The following is a 15774-nucleotide window of genomic DNA, read 5'->3' as shown; positions in this document are numbered from 1 at the left end:
ATCGTTATTCTTGGTGCAGCTCTAAATCTGAAAACATTTGGAGGCCAAAAATCAAACATACCAAGAGGCCTGCAAGGCACACTTCCTTTGCTAATATATTCGTGTGACTTCCTCTTTTTTTTTTTTTTAATAAAAATATTTTACGTAAAAATCCAATTTTTGGTTTTTCAGTAAAATCAGAAGACCTGGCACCACTGGGCCCATTTTCCCACTAGAGCTGAAGAGTGGCTGTCCCCTCGAGGTGGAGTACGCCCACTGTGGTGTACCACAGTCCCCGCCGCTCCCTAACACATACCCAGACTGGTTCATTGATTTACAATACTCGTCTGTGCCTTGTAGGCCTTTAAGTTATGAACCCTTTTTGCTCTAGCTCAGAGAATTGTGATGCACACATTAATTCTTTAGGAGCCACAGAGCTCAGCAAATTTAAATAGCTCTTCAACTTAAGGAAAGGGAGGGCAAAGTTTGCGAGCACTAATTCTGATTTATCTGTTTTTGTTTTGCTTATACTTTTTCTATATTGTCTCCCTTCATCATCATTAACAACTTCTCATAAGGGTTTTAGGGATTATTTGGGTTAAAAGTTATCTCTCTTAGCATCTGAAGTTTTGGTAAAGAAAGTTTTTATATAAATCTATATTTAAAATAATTAAAACAGACTAATGGAAAGCATATTGGATTAGGAAGCAGAAAATCTGGAAACTTATTCAAACCTTTTCCCTGGTAAACTCTATGGCATTAAATAATCCACTCAAATGCTCTTTACCTTTTAATACCCCATAAATAAGAGATAATACTTGTTTCTTCTGCCTCACTGGGATATTGTAACAATAACCATAAATCAGAAGTCATCTGAGTCTATAGAACAAAAGTATCCTATAAAGACAAAGCATTATATTTAAAGTAAATGTTAAAGCGTTATTCAAAGTGGACTTTATGAAAAAGGAAACTGTTGCTATATAATCATATCTTTGAAAAATATACATCAAAATGTTAATAGCAGTTATAGCTAGGTAATGAGATTTGGGATGATTTTTCCCTCTTTGGCTTATACTTATTTTTTTCTTTCCTTCTAATCAACATGTGTTAGCTGTGTAATAAAAAAATAAATAAATAACGAGTAGTAATTTCAAAGTAAGAGATTGGGAGAAATAAAACTCCTACATTTTCAATTTTATGGACTTGAATAATCAACTATTTCTACTGTAACCATTTACAAATTTTTATAGTTAGTATACGCCTTACGTTAGAAACCTGAAAATTAGACAATTCCTGGGAAATATCCTCGAATACACTGTTAGCTAGCAAACAAATGGTCTAGTCAAAGTGAACTTTAATTAGCTGTTGTGTGTCTTGCCCTTCCCCGTATTCATCTGATCAGGATCAATTAGGCAGACTCATCCAAGCACTGCAGGAAGTTTACCTCTCTGATTCCCTTTTCGTTACAGATAGGCAAGGCGTGTGCAAACTGCTGTGCTTGTGTTTCCACACCAGCAGTGTGGGGGTTCTAGCTCCCAGCCTCCTCCAGTAATTTTGCCCTTTGTAGAGAAACTGTCACTGTACTCCCGATTGAAGATCACTGTAAACCAGTGATTCTCAACTGAGGGTGGTATTGCTCCCCAGGGGGACATCTGGCCATGTCGGGACACGTTTTTAGTTGTCACTTTGGAGGATCATGCTACCAGCATCTTGTGAGTAGAGACCGGGGATGCTACTAAATATCCAGTCATTCACAGAACAACCCCCGCAACAAAGAATTAGTAGTAACGGGTTGAGAAGTCTCACTTAAATGAAAAATGCTCTAAGGTCATATATATGGTAAGTATCATTAAGGTCTTTCCAGAGTCACAGGTACGAAAGTTGTTGACTTCATGCTTAACAATCAAAATGGAGGAGGAGGCACCATCTAGCAGATTTAAACTATCTGATAATTTGGTATTTCACAAAATACTTACTAGTCCTTTTTATTATACCCATTGAGACTGTGGCTATCTTACTATCAAATGAGTTTATTTCTTCTTAGCATCATATGTATTTGAACTCTATGGAAGGTGACACCATAAAGAAAAATCAGAGAAAGAGTTGTGAGAGCTCGATTTGTCACTGTTTAATTTCTCTCCAGCCAGGAAGATGAGAGAAAGAATGAACTAAATGCTTTTCTATAATAAAACAAAAATCACTCCCACGATATCAAATACGCTGACAAGACATCACTCTCTTCAGATGCAGAAAGAAAAATACTCTCAACAAGAAATGTGGCAGCTCGGGGTTGTATAAATTAAAAAGGAATTTAAAAAATTCATTCCTTAACAAAAGAAGATCAACTGTACACATGAATTTTAAAAACACTCAGGTTGAAGTAAAACAAAAGCAAGAAGATATATTTAGACACAAGTGCTGGAACTGTTTTCCTTTGAAAATCACTCTCCAGAAATTTCTCTAAATAGGAAAATAAAGGGATTTTAAATGCATTCTCAGATTTGCCTTTTGGTGCGGATTATTGTTCCTTTTTTGTTTGCAAACAGTATAAGACGAAATAGGGCTTCATTGATCAAGGAATTATTCAGGATAAAAATGAGCAAGTTACTTTTTTGGATAAAAATTTTTACTTACTTTTAAAAATCCTATCACCACTCTATCTAGAGGTAAGTTATGAACTAAGGAAAAAATTATGACCTGGACAAAGGGAGAGAGAAGACTCATAGAGTCTTTGCCCTTATTGTCTTTGAGCCAAATCTTTGATATTCATTATTAATGTTACGTTCATAATAGTCATTATTATCAAAATTCATTTGCCTGATTATTCCCTTTTTGACCAATAGGTCACATAGCGCCCTACTTATAATTTTGATTCAGGAGAAAATTGAAGGGGAAAAACATAAAGTAGCCACATTTCTCTGTTGATTAACAACCTAAGTTGGGCCTCGAACCCCTGGCCTCACTCTTTGAATTGCAACAAAGAGAGGGAACTGGACATTCAGGAGAGGTCTGGGCAGAATACTGGCCAAGTATGTGGTGCTAGCTCTCATGCAGTTTAGATACCAGATACGGAAAGAGAAAAATAGATGTGAGGATTAATGAGAGCCTAAAAGAACTCATTTCAAACCACGGCAGGGTAGGGTCAAGAGTCCTGGGAAGAGTCCAAAAGGAATATGTTTGACAGTTGAAATCAACATCTCTCCTGGCAGGTCCCACTGCTTTATTTTGATTACCACTCAGCTCAAGAGCCCATCACACTGGTCCATGGCATTCAGCCTGCAGGGCTGCTTCTCCAGCCTCTGAAGCCACCTGAGCTGCTCCTTTGTCCCCTCTGGCCCAGCCAAAGATGTGAAAGCAGACACAAGCAACATGTGTGAGGAGGAGGGGAAAGGAAAGGAGAGAAGGGAGAAGGCAGGAAAGGGATGCCATATAAACACTCATAAAAACATGCATGGGGGAAAGACAAGCCTATACTTCTACACCGATCCTATTTTACTTCTAAATAAACAATTGGAAATACCATATAATAGTATCTAACTTATATTACTTACTATGTGCCAAGTTCTTTCTAAACACTTTACATATATTAACGTGATCTCCACAAAAGCCCTGTGCGGTTTGTACCACCATTACCCCACTTTACAGATAGGGAAACTGAGGCACATGGCCCCGGTTACACAGCTAGTAAATGACAGACCTGGAAGAGAAATCTAGGTGGTCTGAGTTCTGAGTCCACACATGTTCCTCACTGTCTTACGTTAGCCTCTTGCCTACCCAACCCTTACACTGTGGGGTGATTGCTAAATCTTGTATGTTATAAAGAAACCAAGAAACAAAAAGGATGTGAGACCATCCAACAAACCCCGATGCAGTAAGAGTCCAAGTGTCTAATGCTCCCATTACGTTTTTCTGTACCACTGGTCACATTTAACCAAATAATTCAATGAAAATATCCCTGAAACTTCAGTTCAATAGGTACATTAGCATTATGAATAAATGAAAGAAAAAACATAAATGAAGACAATATACCCTTATATTCATTGGATTGTTGTCTAATTATTTTATAGATATAAACACCTAAAATTGCAACGATAAGCCCCCCTTTCATCAGGAGATGAAAGGTCAAATAGATAAATCCTACCTTTCATTTAATGGCAAACAGAAAAAACTAAATATTTTTTAATTTAAGAATAAAAGCATTCTCCCATTCTCCCCTTCTTCCTTATCAAGACAACTCAATTCTATTTGGAGTGGCAAAGCACCCAGTTAAACACCCCCTTCCCCACTCCTAGATTTCCTTATGGTTAGAGGTGGCCATGGAAATCAGTGCTGGCTGATAAACAATTGGAAGCAAAAATCACAGGGCGGAGACTCCAGGAAACCAACCCTGGCAGGCTTCTGCCTTTCACCTATGCACCACTTCCTCCCACTTTTTCTTGCCTGGAGCATAAACACAATCTTGGGCAGTGGGCCAAGATGACCATGAAGCAGTGGGAAGGAGCCCAAGTCCTCAGAGACTTCCTCAGGCCCTAGCACCTGTCCTGGACTGCCCTGCCCAGATTCCTAGGCACGTAAGGAAAACATCATTTTTCCCTCTCTAAGCCAAAGAAGTCAGGACTCTGGTCCAAGCAGCTGGCCACAGTCTTCACTAACAGCGACTGCTCACTGGGTCTGCCCTTTCTCTCCCCTTACTGGTTTTGAGGAGCGCACGCCTTCTAATTCTGCCTACATGGCCACAAGCCAAGATACACATAAAAGAAGTACAAGGAAACACTGCCAACTGCACATTATGTAAGTTTACAGGTTTGATTTTTGGAAAATATTTGGAAGAAAAACAGATTTCTTTTTTCTGTAAAGTCTCCTCAACTATTTCTTTTTATGCCCCATTTTGATAAAATCACTGTCTGTGTTATTTTCCTCCTAGTTTCTTCACTGTGAGGCTTTTGAATGATCTCCCACTAGACTTTTCCAGTCAATTTTAGTTACTATTTCTTGTTCCAAAACTAAACTCTATCATGACATGTAGAATCTTCTAGACCATAGTGGATTTGTAAATTATGTAGTTTATTCTTAAAGTTGAAAGCTTTATCACTCCGAAATTATATCTGTTCCACTAAAAAGTTTTCATGTAACATCTAAGGAGTTCATGGAAATGTATTGCTAAAGGAATCTACATGTTCTTCCAGATATTCAAATAATATCCTAGGCATCAGTTAGGCTTAGACTCATACTAGAAGTACAAATATTTAAATCAAACTCAGTATTTTTTAAAACTTTATATAATATTTTTAACTGCAGAGAAGTTTAAAAAGTTAGGTTAAAGAAGTTTATTTTTTAAATCTTACAAAATTGATGTGTCAATATATCACCTGCTAAATCTACAGTCACAGTTATTCATATATTATAAGCAAAAACGCCAGCTCACTTTATTTAATTGCTTCATTATTAAGGAAAAAAAGTTGATTTGGGATGAGCAGTTATCAGAATAATGCCTTTCTTTGCCCCAAATATCAATATTCTTCACTTTTAACTTGGTCATGGAAAACAAGATTCTAAAATAAACTTACAAAATGAAGAACCAAACTCAGAAAAAACTTGCCTGTCAATATAAGTCATATAAACTCATAAATAACTAGGAGGTGAAGCTTAGGTCTGATGAATTGTTGTGTAGAATGGGAAATTTATTTTCTAAGACAGTCTCTGGCTTTTAGATGCCAAAATTACATATATCTCTTAAACACAAATGATGGTACCAGCCAGGTGGCTCCGAAAACTCTCCTCTCCTCTCCTCTCCCCTCCACTGTCATTATTTGAATTCTTTCTCCTTCTATCTCTCCTCTCCCCTCCTCTTCCCCAACTATCACCTTGTAAACTATTGTAAGACAAATATGTAGGAGCAGAAGAAGAGGAAACAAAGGAAAACGTGTGGCAGGAAAGAGTAAACTTCCATCACCCATTTCTTCTGCCCCTTACAACTCCTTACATGGCCTGCTGTGAGATAGGGGACCCTCCTATCACAGCACACAAGGTCCTTCATGATCTGTCTCCTGAGTATCTTTTCTAATGTTATTGTCTAACAAGTTGACTATTCCCAGAAAGACCCTCCTCAGCACAGCTTGAGCATCAGCCCAGTGTGGGTTAGGCTCCTCTCCGAGCCCCCAGGCACGGTGTTGTTCCCACCTGCTCTTTCTGTAACTTCTTCCTCCGTGCGCTATGAGCAACTTGAGAGCAGAAAACATCTTTCATCTGTATTTTCAAGGCCTAGCAGCCTTGCTCCGTGATTGGCTCAAAACATAAGTGGTGCTTAAAAAATATTTGTTGTAGCATGAATGAATGGGAATGCATGGACTTTTGCAATTGCCTCATCCCGGAGCCCCTACTCAAGCCCTCACCCCACTCTTTCAGCATTGAAAGTTGCTCTTCCAGGGTAAAAAAGGAAGATGAAGCTAATTGAGCTGCTAGAATCCAGAGGCGGCAGGGTGTCATTGGAGAGGCCCAGACTTTCATTAAATTGGTAGGGCTTTATAAAAGAACAAAGGTGAAGATACAGCTATAGATAATAATAGCCAACATTTTAGTCTTTCTTCTGTCTAGATACTTCTTACTGTAAATATGCTCTATCTACGGTAACTTTTAATTCTTGAGTCAACTCTATGAGGTCTTCATGTTCTCCCTGAATTAGAATGAAGAAACTTTCTCTAATCCATTAATATGCATTCAACAGACTACTACCAGACATTAAAAAAAAAAAAAAATAAGTGTGCACGTGTGGGCTCTAAAAAACTGAACTCATAGAAACCGAGAACATGTTGGTGGTTATTAGAGGTGGAGGTAGGGGGTGGGGGAAAAGGTGATCAGAAAGTACAAACTTTCAGTTATACGATAAATATGTTCTGGGGATCTAATGTAAAGCATGGTGACTATAGTTAATAATTCTGCATTGTATATTTGAAAGTTGGCTAAGAGAATAAATGTTAAAAGTTCTCATCAAAAGAAAAAATTGTAACTATGTGAGGTGATAGATGTTAATTGAACTAATTGTGTTAATCACTTTGTAATATATACATACCTCTAACCATGTCGTACACATGAAACTTACACAATGTTACATGTCAATTATATCTCAATAAAACTGGAAAAAATAGAGCTGCTTCAAAAAAAAAAAAAAAACTCTAAAGTGTGAGGACTAGGTAGGAGCATAGAGAAATGTGTAGTGACAATAGTAAGACAAAAAGCAAATGCCCAATAATCTACAGCTGTACAAACACCTCAGTGTAATAAGGAATAGGAAGGAATGTCCAAAAACTGAGAGCAATTGGGTTGGAATGATGAATAGTATCTTTTTTTAGTATGTTCTTCTTATTATTGTTGTTTTAAAATTTATAATTTAAAAGGTACTTTTAATGAATTGGACCTATGTTTCAATGAATATCAGGACAAATTCATATTAGAGACTCTTCGAGAATTCTTAAAATTTTTAACTTTCCTTTTTGCCTTTTATTTTTAGTCTCTGCATCTTTTGCCCAAATCCCTAAGCTGAGTGCTCACTTCGGGCATTGAGAAGAGTGGAGGAGGAAAAGAAGGAGTATTAACTCCTGTTGAGTTTAATAGGGGAACTGGGGGCAGGAGGGGAGGTTGGGAGGGTAGGGGAGGAGGTTGGGGAAGAGGAAATGGGCCAGTATCTGAGCCTTGACCTCCATCTCGCCATCGGAGACAAACAATGTTGCCTCCATTTTGTGAAAAATGACATATAAACACATCTTCAAACCCTTCCAACCAAATCAGCACCTCTAAACCCTGCCTATAAGGAAATTCTGGAGTCATCAGTGGCTGAGTATCACCTGTATGGCAGACCCCAGGAGGCTCTGTGGGACTGTGACCTTTTTCTATAGTGGAACACAAAAGAGAAAAATCACTTTCAAGTAGTGATTCAAGCTGATTAAGAATCAAGAGTTGTTCCAACTCAGAGATTTGGCCCAGAAGTTTTGCATCCCAACCCCATATCTTCCAGCCCCAAATTCCCAGGCCTTCCACCCACAGAAACACATATCCCAGACTCTCCTGTCAGATTGAGATCCTACCCCTGAATACCTTGACTGAGAAACATGAGAATCCCTGATCTTGAAACCTGGCTGGAAAAGGAGGTTAAAGAGGATCAAGGCAAGGCCGCCAGGGAGAAGATCTGCTCCGGGCTCTCCGAGTCACAACAAACTTTCCCAGGGAACTACTTCTCAACCCTGCCAATCTCTTTCCATTGGTCAGACAGGTTGTGAGGTCAATAGGTTTGTGTGCACTGAGCAGACAAGCAGTCTAGGTCTTTATGCAATGTGCTTAAATGTCTCATTCAGAAAATTCATGGTAAATGCCAAAGAAGGGATTACAAAAACATTTGAAGCCCAGCTGCTCCTAACTGGACCCCTTCCATACAGTCAATGTGAGTGAAGGAGTCCAGGGTCATTACCCACAGGCTTTTGGAAGAGAGTTTTTTTCATTGTCATGGCTTTGTTTTCTTGCTACATTCTCTTTCCCAGATAAATAAATACATACTTAAACAGAACTTAACTAGTTTTTTTTTTTTCATTCAGATTTTAAAAATAGATAAATTAAACATTATGGATATAGTTAAAGCTTCCCAAAACTCCTCTGTGATTTCATCACTTGTCCTCATTCTTCAGGGATTGTCATCGTCCTAAATTTGGTGTTTCTTACCCCGGGCATGATTGTATACTTTCCCCGCTGTGCACTGTGTATGCTTCCATCAGTGACACAAAGTTTTGTTGGGCCTATTTTCAAACTTTGCATAAATGGTACACTCGGCTTTCATCTCTTTTACTCAGTTTTTGCTCAAAATTGTTTTGAGATTGTTTTCATATTACTATGGCTCTAGTGGTTTCTTATGATAATATTCTATTACTGTTACTATTCACTGTAGCATTTAATTGTAGTGTTCTATTATATAACACTATCACAATTTGTTTCTTAATTCTGAGGAGTGGAATAGCTGGTGGTAGAGTATGAACATTTTTAACTGTAAAGAGAACTTTGGTAACGTCTGATAAAGTGCTTGAATCAATTTTTATTCCTGCGAGCAGAAGCTGAGAATTCCTGATGTTTCACGTCCTCAGAAACACTTGACTCTGTCAGACTCTTTAATTTTTGATCACGTGGTGGAAGTGACACGTAATCTCATTTTTGGCATATTTATTCACAGATTGAAAAGGTTGTTTTGTTTTCTTTTTTTCAAAATGATCCCATAAGTCAGTGGTACTCAAAGTGTGGTCTGCGAGATCCCCGAGACTCCTTCGGTCACCAAGGTCACAACTATTTCACAGTAGCACCAAGACATTCTTTGTCCATTTAACTCTCATTCTGTCACAAGTGTGCAGTGGACTTTTCCAGAGGCTACCTGATACGTGATGCTGCAACAGACTGCATGATCACCCAGCCATCTTCAGTTAAGTCAGATCGTCAGTTAAGGAGATCTGCAAAAAATGTAAAGCAATGCCACTCTTCCAATTACTTTTGTCTTAGAAAAAAAATGATTATTTTTTTTATTTTGTGGTTCAATCGCTTTGCCAAACTTCTTTTTAAAGTTAAAAATGTCCATATCCTACCCCCCAGCTATTCCACTCCTCAGAATTAAGAAACAAATTACGATACTACAATTAAAATTATGATACTACAATTAGAATACTACAATTAAAAAATATGTTAATATATAATGGGTTTTAACTGTTCTGATATGGATTAATATTTTTAAACATTTCAGTTTTAATTTGTAAAGTGGTAAATGTCACTAGTTAAACATATAAGGAAAAGCTCTTTGGGGTCCCGACATATTTAAGAGCGTAAAGGGGCCCTTCTATAACCCAAAAGTTTGAAAGTCGCTGGTATAGGACATACCGTTGTGTTGTCGCTTCCCACTTAAATTAATGGCAGCTGACTTTCAGAGGGTGCTTCTTTCCATGGGCAATCATGCTTAGCGCCCGAGAATCACTTTTACTTTGACCCTCAAGACACTCCTGTAAAGCACGCGCTGCAATTGGCCCCACGAGAGGGAGAGTGAGCTGAGGCTGGGGGCAGTTGGGCAGCCGGCCTGAGGTCAGGCACTGGGATTGAAATCCGGCCTTGCTGCCTCCACAGGCTCCCTGCCCTTCACAGTCATGGCCAGTTCCTCCCTCTTCACTGGCACCAGCTTTCTTCTCTTAGTCATTCTCTGTGTCAGCCATCTTGAAACCATCGACTCATCTTTGAATCACTCTCTCTTTTTTCCTTGAAATGATCTGAATTCTCTTCCCAAGGCAGCAGGACATTTCTGAGGCTGGCTTCCTGGAGCTGGAGCTGCAGTAAGCGAGGCTGGGCCCCAGGTTTCTAGGCAACAGAGCCAGGAGCCACGAGAGATTCAGAGGACAGAGGCCTGGAAACCGACCCTCTGAAAGGGCAGTGCTAAGAAGGAAAATATTTGCTGGACACATTCTAAAAGGAAAGGTAGCTGAGGGCCCGGAATGGGTTTCCTGGCCTCAGGCCTGTAGGTGGGAGGAAGTGTTAAAATCAGACATCTGCCTATTAATCTCGTACAATTCTTAATCTCTATTCCTACCCACTTTCTCCATTTAGCAAACACAATGGTTTAATAGGTGGGTTGTGATGGCCTAATAATCACAGCAAACATTTTTTGATGTGAAAGGACTTGAGCGACTAGAAATGGGGCTGGAGAGGACAAGGAGAGCCAGCTCATGAAGGACCTCGTAACCTGAGTTTGGATTTTACATAGCAGGTTTAATCATGGGAGCAACATACTCAGATTTGCTCTTTACAAAGATCCTCTGGCTGATGAGGGGAGAATGGATTGCAGGGGAGCAAAGTAGGAGGCTGAAAATAATGGGGCCCGGAATTAGCATTGGACTAGTAGCAATGGATAAAACCAAGTGATGGAGAGGTGGGAAGCAAAAATGCAAATGGTTTCTGGTACACATGGAATCATTGCTATAGCCTGCTAATAGATTTCTCATCGCCAGGCTTTTGCTCCTTCCAATCAACCCTGAGCATCACCACCAGATTAACCTTCCTTGCCACTTACCACACTGAGGAGTACCAGATAGATGTCTGACTAAGTGCATTGGCTGTAAAGCCAAACAGCCTGGGTTAAATTTCCCATTTTACTGCGCCCAGTTTCCTCATTCAAAAAAAGAGAGACTGAAAATAGTGTTTCCACCACAGGGTTGCTGTGAGACAATATACGATAAGAGCACTTATATCATTACCTGTGTATGATAATCCTTCAATAAAAATTTAATTACTATTGTGGCCTTCCTCTACTCAGAAACCTTCAATAGAAAATATTCTACTTCCATTTGCAAGCATTCTAAGGCCTAACTCCCCAAACCCTTCAAAATATGAGCCCACCACTCTACTCAACTTCATTTAATTCTATTTCTCCATATACATACCATAAATATACCAGACACAGCACCTTTGTGACGTGGTCATGCTACATCCCTCATTTCAAAATGCCTTTCTTTTCCCCATCTATCCTCCCCAATCTTTCTGCCCCTTAAATGTTCATCACCACTTTTAGAAAAATGACTCCAAATGCAATTACTGGTGACCATACCCCACGTAATCATTTTCCCCCCCAGGCAGGAGAGCATGTCTTTCCTACCAGGAGGCTATCATTCCAAATAATTCGCAAAGCCACTCATGCTCATGCCTGTCACTGCTATCGAAATGCTAAGCGCTCACAGAAGGCCCACGGCATAAACTTGTCTTTCCCATGCTTCATGGAGCACTATGGATGCCCCAGAAGCCCATAAATAAAAAATAACTTTGGTACAAGTTAAATCCTCATCAGGACTATCAGCTATGAAATATTTAAAGGCTCTCTTGGGTTATTAAACCAAACCAATGTCATGTGCCAAAGAGATAGTACCAAAAATATGTGAATCAACTGACCAAACCATATTTTACGGGAAGTAAAATCTTACCTGGAGCAGGACTTCATAAAACATGTGTGTCCTTCTGCACTTCATGTCCCTTTGTTTTCATAGCTTTATTGATATCTGATAGATGAACAATAGACTGCACAATATTAAAGTGTACAATTCGATAAGTATCATGTTTTTTTTAAACCGCAGAGCTTTATAACAATCACATAATAGGCTACTTAAAATTGTCATATGTTCAAACATGGTATTGTAATGACAAAATCCAAGTTTGCATACAGTGAGGCTTCCCACACCTGTAAGTTACTAGAAAAATCCCCCTTGGCGGGGAAAATGTGTTCCAGAATTTGAAATCCAAAAACAAAAAGAATTTTCTTTTTTAATGAAAAATTATAGCTTTGCATTTTAAACCGGTACACTGGAGGTACTTCATTTGCTTTTGGCTAGAAATAAAAGATTTTCTATAAATTGGGCCCCTCATTAACTGTAATCGCTCTGTAATTGCACTCAGTTTGGTAGAAACACGAGAGACGGAACTGTCCATATCTCAGAGAGGTTCAGAGCGGGAGAGTGCATTCAAGTGACACCAAGCACCGGAGCCCGGCAAACGTTTACTTTTTATTGATTCGCTTATTCAGCCAACATTTACTGAATTCCTGGTTTTTACTGGACGGGGTAGCCCTGACCCACCGGCAGCTTGCAAACTATAGAAAGCCAGCTGCTAGGGGCTGGGAAGAGGTGGGCGTGAAGGAACCCAGTGTGCTACACACACCCTTCCCCCTACTCCACCACGGCGGCCCAGTCTATACGGTTTGGTTTCTGCCTTAGTTTCTCGGATTCTTCTTAACTTCTCAATATTTTCTCCCTGAGGCTATTCCTTCTGGAACTGAAATATTTCCCTGAATTCTAGCCTGCTGACATGAGCCCAATGGCCAACACCTTTCCCCCAGAACTGGCTCTTATTCCTGAGCCCGGGGCTGCTGGCTAATGTCCGGTTGTGAATGTACTCGTTCTCCAAACTTGCCCGACCATTAAGAGTTACCCTGGGCGATCCTCAAAATTACAGATTCCTAGGCCTTGACCCCAGCATATTGGAATTAGAAACTCCAGAGGAAGAAAGGCTTCCCAGATAAGGAAACTGAGGCTTAAAGAGATAAAATCATAGGCTCAAATCCGCACATGCGAGTGCCGAGCCAGGAGCGGGTCCCACATTCTTTTGTGTTTTCATTGGACAAATGAGGTGGTACGGGGCCAGATCTGCTTCAGCCCCATGCCCTTTCTCTAATCACAGCCTCCTATTCCATTTCCTAGAGTCATAAGTCATACACTTCATCGGTTTCTTCAAGCATGTGATCCTGGGTCACAAACTCAAATACCCACGACAGAAAGGCACAGTAAATGAAGTAGGAGGGATGGCAGTGCATATGCAGCATCTCAGGAAAGAGGAGACTCTGGAAAACTGAAGAGTCCTCCCATGTCCAAGCCCTGCAGCCACTGGTGCTACTCAGCTCTCTCAGCTGTTTCCCACTAAGAATGTGGGCCCAGTTTCACTCAAAGATCTGGATTTTCAGGTGAAATCTCAAAATATCATTCCCATGATATTATTCTATATAATACTCCATCTTAGAGACTCACTTAGAGACTCGAGAAAGAAAATCTGTGGCTAGCCTTGAAGAAGCAAGTTGCTATCATGTGAACTGCATATGGAGAGGGCCATGTGACAGGAAACTGAACATGGCCTCTGGCAGCTGCGGGCTTCAGCTCCCAGGAAGGAAGTGAATCCTGCCCACAGCCATGAGAGCTTGGAAGAAGACTCCAAGTTCTAGAAAAGAATGCAGCTCAGCAGCACTTTGATAGCAGCTCTCCAAGATGTTGAGCAGAGGACTCGGCTAAGCCATACCCAGATTTCCGAAGTACAGAAACTATGAGATAATAATTGTGTGTCGTTTTAAGCTAGTAAGGTTGTAGTAATTGGTTATACAGCAACAGAAAACCAATAAACACTCCTAAGCCTGTACATCTCAAATAGTGCTTCAAACTCCAGAGATTTCCCCTCTCAATTTGTCATCGGAAATTCTATCCCTAACTGCCCTGATCTCAGCTGGCTGTCCAAGAGAAATTAATTTGGCGAACTGATTTACCATTTATGATTTACCTATCCTTACTAGAGATTCTTCACATTTTGTAAGAGAGGGCTTGGAGAAGTACTGACTACATCAAATGTATAATTGATCATTGATTAAAATTATGGAATTTCAGAAAATCATGCAGAAAAGTAGAAGTAATTTGTAGATTGTCCCAGTGGACCTCAAGCCATACCCTAGGTCCTTACCTAGGAATAAGTTCAGCCCAGCGAAAACACTCTGAATAGTAGGACCAGGAGCCAGGGACTGCATTGCCACTTACTAAGAAGATGCATTGGGAAAAGCTTCCATTTTTTTTTTTTCTATAAAAAATAGAGGCAAGGCTGTTGTGAGGATGGTGCCAGTTGGTGTATGAGTGTGAGATAACAGAAAATATGGTATATTGGTCTCTGCCCATGGTTACTAGCACAGAGCTCCTGAAATCCTTATAATTTCCTGGGTGATCGAAGTGTGTATTAGTCTAATGAGGCTACTCTTTATGGCCCCTGGATGGGGCCTGGTCACCAGAAAGACTAAGCCGTGATTAGAAGCTCGGAACTTCCAGGCTTGCCCCCTCCCCGCCCCATTCTCTTGAGGAGGGAGAGGAACGGGAAACGCAGTTAATAATCAATCATGCCTACATGGCAAAGCCCCCCTAAAAATCCCAATAATATGGAGTTCGGAGAGTTTCCAGGTTGGTGAACACAGCCATGTACCGGGAGTATGATGCACCCCAGCTCCACGGGGACAGATGCTCCAGTGCTCGGGACCCTCGCAGACCTTGCCTATGCCTCTCTTCATCTGGCTCACGATCTGCATCTTTTACGATATCTCTTAAAGACTGGTAAATGGAAGTGAGTGTTTCCTTGAGTTCTGTGAGCCACTCTAGCAAATTGATAGAAGCTGAGGAGAGGCTGTATGTAGCATCCTCCAATTTATAGCCACGTTGGATGCAAGTTGTGGGTAACCAGGGGACCTACTACTTGAGATTGGCATCTGAAATGGGGGGCATTCTCGTGTAACTTCAGGTTGATAGCGTCAGAAATGAGTGAAATTGTAGAACACCCACCTTGCAGGGGTGGGGGAGAACCCGCACAGCTGGTGACCAGAAGTGACAGAGGCGCGTGCATGTGATAGTCATATGAGAGTAAAGGAAAGGCATAGGGAGGAAAAGACAGTTATATATTCACGAAAACAGAATGAGGCGATGAAGCAATTATAGATAATTTAATCCAAAAGAATCCCAACGCGCGCCTTTTAGCGTCTTCCCTGCGGCTCGGGTACTGACCTTGCCGCGTCTGCTGTCAGGCTCCCATTTCCTTGCCACCTCTCTGCATCAGCCGGAGGCTGACATTCACTTCTTCCAGCGTCCATGCAGCTGCCCAAGGCCAGGGAGGGACTGAGATGGCGCTCCTCTCCCATCCCCGCATGTGATTAAACTGAAAGGAAGAGGCCTGCGGGAAGGTCACACAAATACAGGGGGAGTTTCCCAGACCCCAAACCCAAAACAGCCCCATCGAACTCCCCAGACTCCAGCGCCAGCGAGACTGAGCGCAGAGTCCTTTAAATCCAAGCAGTCAACCCCTCCACCACCCCCCCCCACCCCCAGAGTTCTGGAACTCTCACCCAGCAGGACTCCACTGTGTCTGAATCCGTACCATATTTCAAATGGCAGGAGTGAGCAACCACTTTCTCCAACATCTATATGGCTTAGAATGAAACCTACATTA

The 15774-nt window shown here is 40.8% G+C and overlaps 1 long non-coding RNA gene across 1 annotated transcript in view; it reads right to left on the bottom strand.

Annotated features, from left to right (window-relative positions):
* Nucleotides 1-6906: 6906 nt before the first annotated feature.
* LOC107505171 overlaps nt 6907-15774 on the bottom strand; it is a 37924-nt gene continuing 29056 nt past the window's right edge. The window contains exons 5-7 of the long non-coding RNA XR_001595653.2: nt 15671-15766; nt 15333-15483; nt 6907-12057 (exon numbers count right to left, since the gene is read on the bottom strand). This is a non-coding gene — a long non-coding RNA (uncharacterized LOC107505171). The remainder of the gene's footprint in view (nt 12058-15332; nt 15484-15670; nt 15767-15774) is intronic.

This window comes from Rousettus aegyptiacus, unplaced genomic scaffold, assembly GCF_014176215.1.
Source record: "Rousettus aegyptiacus isolate mRouAeg1 unplaced genomic scaffold, mRouAeg1.p scaffold_m13_p_2, whole genome shotgun sequence".
Classification (NCBI taxonomy): domain Eukaryota; kingdom Metazoa; phylum Chordata; class Mammalia; order Chiroptera; family Pteropodidae; genus Rousettus; species Rousettus aegyptiacus.
Note: the sequence above shows the minus strand (reverse complement) of the source record. Positions and strands in the feature narration are given on the sequence as shown.